At 40.2% G+C, this 7,838-nt stretch overlaps 1 pseudogene; it reads left to right on the top strand.

The window, feature by feature from the left end:
- The first annotated feature begins 3,263 nt into the window (after positions 1-3,263).
- LOC116900633 lies at positions 3,264-7,505 on the top strand (annotated as a pseudogene).
- Positions 7,506-7,838: the final 333 nt, after the last annotated feature.

The raw sequence follows: 7,838 nt of genomic DNA, 5'->3' as shown, positions 1-7,838 counted from the left end.
AGGATTAGTCTCCATATCAGTAACACTTCTCATTGAATAAACAGGGAGTCCAACTGTGCTCATTCTACTCAAATCTTCTTAAGAGTGTCTTCTGTACAGGTTTCAGAGTCCCAGCGCCACCTTCTCCCAAGTCCTGTGACCTGGGTACAGGTACTCATGAGCTTGTTTGGGTTTGGTTTGCTTTAAATCTTCCCAAGACAGGGTTTCCCTTGCAGTTTAATAAAACATTGCACTGTTAAAAACAAACAAACAAACAAACAAACAAACGAACAAAAAACCCCAAAAACCTGTTCATATTAAATAACACTATACTTGACACATTTTATTTAGGTTTAAACCGAAGAAATGAGAAAAAAAAATCAGATTTAAAAACCCAAAATGATGATAAAGACCCAAAACAATGATCACATGAAATTCTTAGGCAAATGGATGGAATTAGAAAATATCATCCTGAGTGAGGTAACCCAGTAACAAAAAACCACACATGGTATGAACTCACTGATAAGTTAATATTAGACCAAAGCTTGGATCCTAAGAAAAAATTCACAGATCGTATGAAGCTCAAGAAGAAGGAAGACCAAAATGTGAATGTTTCACATCCACTGAAGGACTGAAGGAGCTGAAATATAGGGACAAAGAGTGGAGCAGGACTGAAGTAAAGGTCATTCAGAGACTGCTCCACCTGGGGATCCATCCCATATGCAGCTACCAAATCTAGTTATTATTGCTAATGCCAAGAAGTTCTTTCTGACAGGACCCAGATATGGATCTGCCAGAGCCTTACTGAAACAGATGAAGAAGCTTGCAACTAAGCATTGGAGTGAGCACAGGGACCCCAGTGGAGGAGTTAGAGAAAGAACTGAAGGAGCTGAAGGGGTTTGCAACCCCATAGGAAGAACAACAATATCAACCAACCAGACTCCCATAGAGCTGCCAGGGACTAAACCACCAACCAATAAGTAAACATGGTGGGACCCATGGCTCCAGTTGCATATGTAGCAGAGGATGGCATTGTCCATCATCAATAGGAGGAAAAGCCCTTGATCCTGTGAAAGCTCATTTCTCCAATGTAGGTGAATGCCAGAGCATTGAGGTAGGAGTGGGTGGGTAAGAGTGGGTGTGTAGGAGTAGGTGGGTAGGAGTGGGAGCATCCTCATAGAAAGAGGGGGTACGGGGGATATGGGAGAGGGGGGAAAGGAGATAGCATTTGAAATGTAAATACATAAAATATCCAAGAAATATAAAATAAAAAATATTTTTAAAAACCTTGCAAACAAATTTTTAAAATCACCCCAACTCCCAAATGTATCAATGAGACAAACAAATTCAGAGACTAATCATATCTATTTCATATGACATTAGTGGTCAATGGAACAAGCACACCTAATTTTTATGATGACCGCTTCAAAGGAATAACACTTGAGAGTGTTTTAGTGAATTGTAAAAAATGTTTCTTGCCATTTTATAACAGGAAGTTGAATGCAAATATCCACCAAACACACACACACACACACACACACACACACACACAGACAGAGACAGAGAGACAGAGACAGAGAGATGTTACAACAGACAAGAGTTAAATCTCCAAGTTTATCAGAGAATACTTGAAAACTTATGTTCCATTAAGATGTACAACTAGAATAAATAAATTTATAGACCTAGTGAAATTAAAGCACAATATAAACAACTTAAACAGAACCATGACAAGCAACGTGATTGGTGTAGTAATTGAAACTCTTTCCACAAAGGAAAGTTCAGAACTTAATGGACTGCTAAAGTTTGCGAATGTTCTAAGGGAGATCTAATATTGACATTTCTATTTTCAGTAAAATAGAAAATTGAACAACTTTACCAAACTCATTCTGTAATGCAGGTGTAATTCACATAACCAAACCATACAAAGACACAACAATAAAAGCAAACAAGCAAGCAAGCAAACAAACAAACAAACCATGATAGCACATACCTTCCAGAAAAGAGATAAACAGCCTGCAGATTCTCCACCCCACTCTATTCCCCCTGACCCAATCTTTTAGTCTTCTCCCTAGCACTGAAATAGAATACCAGTTACAGCTTTCCCTTAGCCTTGCCTGTGTTTCCTGTGGATCTCACAAACTATCCCCCTGCTCGTCCCATTTGTTGCTTAGTTCCAGATCCCAATTCCAGCAGACAGCTGCTGCTAAACCGAGGGCCACTATTTCCAGGGTACAAATAAACTAAAGGCAGACCCCCACCTCTCCTATTGTTCCTGAGGTATGATCCAACACCCCAGTCTCATTCCTAGCTCTATAGCTATAAAACTGCTATGGTCTCCTTTTTCTGTGATCTTATTCCCAATGGATCAAAAAGAATATCTCTTCCAATTTTCCTTTGGCTAACTTCAGCTACCCAGCCTCCAATATGAGGAGGCATTCCAGTGAACACACCAGTTGAACAGGTCAGGAAAACAGACAACAAACAGCCATCACACTCTCCAAATACAGAGAAGAAACAGAAACCAAGGAACAAAACACATACCCAAAAAAGACAAATCCAGAATTGCCATGTACACCTTAATCATTCCAAACCCTGGTACCTACATGCCAGCATAAAACCAATTACCATCAGTCATAGTAACACACTCAGCACAGCTATCTTAGCATACCGGGGTCTGAATATTCCAACATATCTGAAGCACAAGTAAAAGACCATAAAATACCCTTTATGCATTTGATAGAAACCTTTAAAGATGAAATGGGTAAATATCCTAAGAAAAGCCAGGAAAACACAAACAATGTAAGAAAATAAATAAAACTGTTCAAGACCTGACTTTGGAAATAAAATCAATAAACAAAACAGAGGGGATTTTGAAAGTTAAAAAAAAGAATTAGTAATTTTAACAGAACCATAAAGAAAAGCTTTATCAATAGAATACAAGAGTTAGAAGAAGAAAATTTCAAGCTTTGAAGATACAATAGAAGAAATGAATCAAGAAAATATTAGATCTGATAATCTCCTGATACAAAACATTCAAGAAATCTGAAAACCATGAAAAGACCAAACATAAGAATAGTAGGTACACAGGAAAGAGAAGAAACAGAAGTCAAAGGTACAGAAAATATTTTCAACAAATTAATAGAAAAAATATTTCTAATCAAAGGAAATAGATACCTATAAAGGTACAAGAAGCACATAGACTCATTGAACACTGAGGCAGCTTTCAGGGATTTGTATAATCTCCTTATCAACACACCCAGACCTACACTCAAGCAACCCTGTCCAAAGGATCTGCAGTTGGCATTGATACTGGCACCACCTATTCTTGTATGAATGTCTTCCAGCATGGAAAGGTGGAAATTATTGTCAATAACTAGGGTAACTGTACCATGCCTAATTATGTTGCTTTTACTGACACAGAACAATTAATTGGGGATGCTGCAGAGAATTAGGTTACAATAAACCTTACCAACACAGTTTTTGATGCCAAACATCTGATTGGATGTAAGTTTAATGATTCTTTTGTTCAGTCTGTTATGAAGAACTGGACCTTCATGGTGGTAAATGAGGCAGACAGACCCAAGGTCCAAGTTGAGACAAAAAGTTTCTACCCATAGGAAGTGTCCTTAATGATTCTGATGAAGATGAAGGAATTTGCAGAAGCTTACTTTGGAAAGACTGTTACTAATGCCGTGGTCACAGTGCCAGCTTCCTTTGCTGACTCTCAGTAGCAGGCAACAAAAAATGCTGGACCTATTGCTGGCCTCAATGTACTTTGAATTATCAGTGAACCAACTGTGCTGCTATTGCTTATGGTTTAGATAAGAAAGTCAGAGCTGAAAGAGATGTGCCAATTTTTGATTTAGAATGTAGAATTTTTGAGGATGAAAATTTTGAAGTCAAATCAGCAGCTGGAGATACCCACTTGGGTGAACACTTTGACAACAGAATGGGTGATCAACCACTTCATTGCTGATTTTATGCAAAAGCACAAGAAGGAAATCAATGAGAACAAGAGAGCTGTCTAGTGTCACCACACTGCTTCTGAGCAGGCCAAGAACACCCTCTCCTACAGCACGCAGGCCAGTATTGAGATTGATTCTCTCTGTGAAGAAATTGACTTCTATACTTCCATTACCCAGGCTCCATTTGAGGAATTGAATGCTGATCTGTTCTGTGGCACAATGGACCCTGTAGAGAAGGCCCTTTGAGATACCAAGCTAGACAAGTCACAGATCCATGATATTTCCTGGTGGGTGGTTCTAACAGAATCCCCAAGATTCAGAAGCTTTTGAAAGACTTCTTCAATTGGAAAAAAACTAAATAAGAGCATTAATTCTGATGAAGCTGTTGATTGTGGTGCAGCTGTCCAGACAGCCATTCTATCTGGAGACAAGTTTGAGAATGTTCAGGATTTCCCTTCTCTTGGATGTCACTCCTCTTTCCCTTGGTAGTGAAACTGCTGGTGGAGTTATGACTATCCTCATCAACTGCAATACCCCCATTCCCACCAAGCAAACATAGACTTTCATCACCTACTCTATCAGCCTACTCTGTCAATCTGTCAATCTGTCAATCTACTCTGACAATCAACTCATTCAGGTGTATAAAGTTAAAAGGGTAAAAGTGATGGTTTGCATATGCCTAGTACATGGAGTGGCACTATTAGAAGGTGTGGCCTTGTTGGAGGAAGTGTGTCACTGTGGGGGTAGGCTTGAAGACCCTCCTCCTAGCTGCCTGGGTATGCTCAGCCTGTTCCTGGCTTCCTTTGGATGAAGATGTAGACACAGCTCCAACTACATCATGCCTGCCTGGATACTACCAATGTTTCTGCCCTCCTGATAATGGATTGAACCTCTGAACCTGTAAGCCAGTCCCAATTAAATGTTGTCCTTTATAAAACTTGCATTGATCGTGATGTCTGTTCACAGCAATAAGATCCTAACTAAGACAGAAGTTAGTACCAGGGACTGTGGTATTGCTGCGATAGACCTGACCATGCTTTTGTTTGGAAGTATGTGGGTTTTGGAACTTTGGATTTGGAAAGCAGTGGAATGGTTTAAATGGGGCTTAATGGGCTATCTTAATAGGAATGAGGAAGTCTTTGTTACTGAGAGTGTTTTGAATTGTGCAGGCCTGGCTCAAGAGGTTACAGAGGAGAAGAATTTCAGTATGGGCTATAAAGACTGCTTTTGTGGTATTTTGCTAAAGAATGTGGCTGCCTTTTGCCCTAGTCTGAAAAGTCTGCGTGAGGCTAAGGTTAAAAGAGTCAGATTAATTACATTGACAAAGGAAATATCAGAAACACCCATCATAGACTTTGTTCTCTGGTTAAGTCTCATGAAGAGCATTTTAATGAAAAAAGGGAAGTTGAGAAAGGAAAAATATAAAATATACGGTTCGAGTATTAAAAGGACACCAAGAAGTGAAATGGAGTTGAATCCTGTGTTCAGGCATATTAAATTGAATTAAGAAAATAATGACCTTGAGGCAAGATTCCACTCAGCTAAGTTAGCTCCAGGCAACTTGTTACAAACATTTAACCCAAGGAGACAGGTGTAAAGATCTCTAAATTCAAGGTCAATCTGCACAGCAAGGTCCAGGACAGCCAAATTTAGGCAGTGAAGGAGTAAGAACAGAGGAAGCTAGTGATAATGTAATAGAATAAGAGGGTCATGTTCCACTCCCGCAAGTAGCAGAACTCAGCAGCTTCAGCCATGTGTCTTTGGCTTTATATACAAGAGGAGAAGGAGACTACTGGGACAATTGATGCTGGTTAGCTGGAGATAAGAAAGAGATCTGAACCACTGAGGTGAAATCTTTTGGGAAGTGTTTTTTGAGACCTGTGATCCAGAGATGCCATTGTTGTACCTCATGCTGTGGCTGGACTTGGCAATGTGTAAGAATCACCCAGGTGGTACTGGTTTTGAAGGCATGAAGTGGGTCATGAAGAGCAGCTGAGGCTGGGTACTGTGAGAGGCCGTAGAAGGTCATTGGTACAGGTGTACCTTCAGTTGAAATTGATGGTCCAAGACTGAAGGGGTCAGGAAAAGGAGTTGAGGCTTGGCACCATGAAGAGAGTCTAGGAGAGGCTATTGGTGAAGCCTAGATGCAACGGAAGGCTCCAGTGTATTGAAGATGCCAGTTCCATGGGATGATCACCAAGAACAACAGCAACGGTGTAGTGTGGATCAACCTGAAGTTAAACTGCTACAGAGGGCAGAGCTGGAGATGTGAAGCCAGCCTTTTGGAGGATCATATATTGATCACAGTCATTGAAACAAGCTGTAACATTGAAACTGCCTTGGAGAACCAAAGATGTTAAAGATGCCAGAGGCACAGGTTATCTGCTGAGGAAAGCTGCTAACAGGAAGTGGAACCAGCTCAGGAGAAAGAAGTTTGTTGTAGTCAACAAAGATGAAAAAGGAGTTGAAGTCTGAAGACCACTTTGACATCAGACATGGAGATGGCAGAGTTTGAAGTTTGCTCAGCTGGCTGCCTGTCTTAATTTAGGGATTACAATTAAATGATTAGATAGTTCTTGGAAGAGACTTTGAACTTTGGACTTTTAACATTGGTGATACTGCTATAAACTGTAGGGACTTTGGAAGTTGAACTAAATGTACTTTTTTTTTATTATACTAAATTTAGGTATGACCTCCATAGACTCTTGTGTTTAAACAAACCTATGAAGGCCAGGGAGTGGAATGTGATGGTTTGCATATGTATGGCCCAGGGAGTAGCACTATTAGAAGGTGTGACCTTGTTGAAGGAAGTGTGTCACTGTAGGGGTGGGCTTGGAGACCCTCCTCCTAGCTGACTGGGGATGTTCAGCCTGTTCCTGGCTTCCTTTGGGTGAAGATGCAGAACTCAGTTTATCCTGCACCATGCCTGGCTGGGATGCTGCCATGCTCCGGCCTTGCTGATAATGGACTGAACCTCTGAACCTGTAAGCCAGCCCTAATTAAATGTTGTTCTTTATAAAACTGGCATGATCATGGTGTCTGTTCACAGCAATAAAACCCTAAGACAAGGGCCATGACCAAGGACAACAACCTCCTTGGAAAGTTTGAGCTTACAGGTATACCTCAAGAACCTTGTGGGCTTCCTCAAATTGAAGTTACTTTTGACATTGGTGCTAGTGGCATCCTCAATGTTTCTGTTTAGATAAGTGCATAGGAAATGAGAACAAGGTTACCATTATGAATGATAAGGGCCACTAGAATAAGGAGAATATTAAATGCGTGATCCAAGAACCTGAGAAGTAAAAAGCTAAGGATAAGAAACAGAGAGATAAAGTTTCCTCCAGTAATTCACTGGAGTCCTGTGCTTTCGACATGAAAGTAACTGTTGAAGATGAGAAATTTTAAGGCAAGATCAATGATGAGAATAAACAAAAGATTCTTGACAGGGGCAATGAAATAATCAGCAGGCTGGATAAGAACCAAACTGCAGAGAAGGAAGAATTTGAGCATCGGCAGAAAGAACTGGAGAAAGTCTGTAACCCTATCATTACCAAGATGTAACAAAATGCTGGTGTCAGGCCTGAAGGAATGCCTAGTGGATTCCCTCATGGCGGAGCTCCTCCATCTAGTGGTGCTTCTTCAGGTCCCACCATTGAAGAGGTCTATTAAGTCAATCCAAGTACAGTATAGCATTATTCCACAGGGACCCAAATTTAGAACTTCTAATTACAAGTATGTCTAATAAAACTATGTAAATTGGCAAAAAAAAATAAGCACATAGAACACCAAAAAGCTTAAAATATAAAACAAAGCCCTTCCACCCTCACCAAATAATACTCAAAGTAGTAAACATAAAGAATGAAGGAAGAAGTGCTAAAAGCTGCAAAGGAAAAT

The sequence above is a fragment of the Rattus rattus genome, chromosome 5, assembly GCF_011064425.1.
Source record: "Rattus rattus isolate New Zealand chromosome 5, Rrattus_CSIRO_v1, whole genome shotgun sequence".
Classification (NCBI taxonomy): domain Eukaryota; kingdom Metazoa; phylum Chordata; class Mammalia; order Rodentia; family Muridae; genus Rattus; species Rattus rattus.
This window is presented reverse-complemented; position numbering and strand designations above follow the sequence as displayed.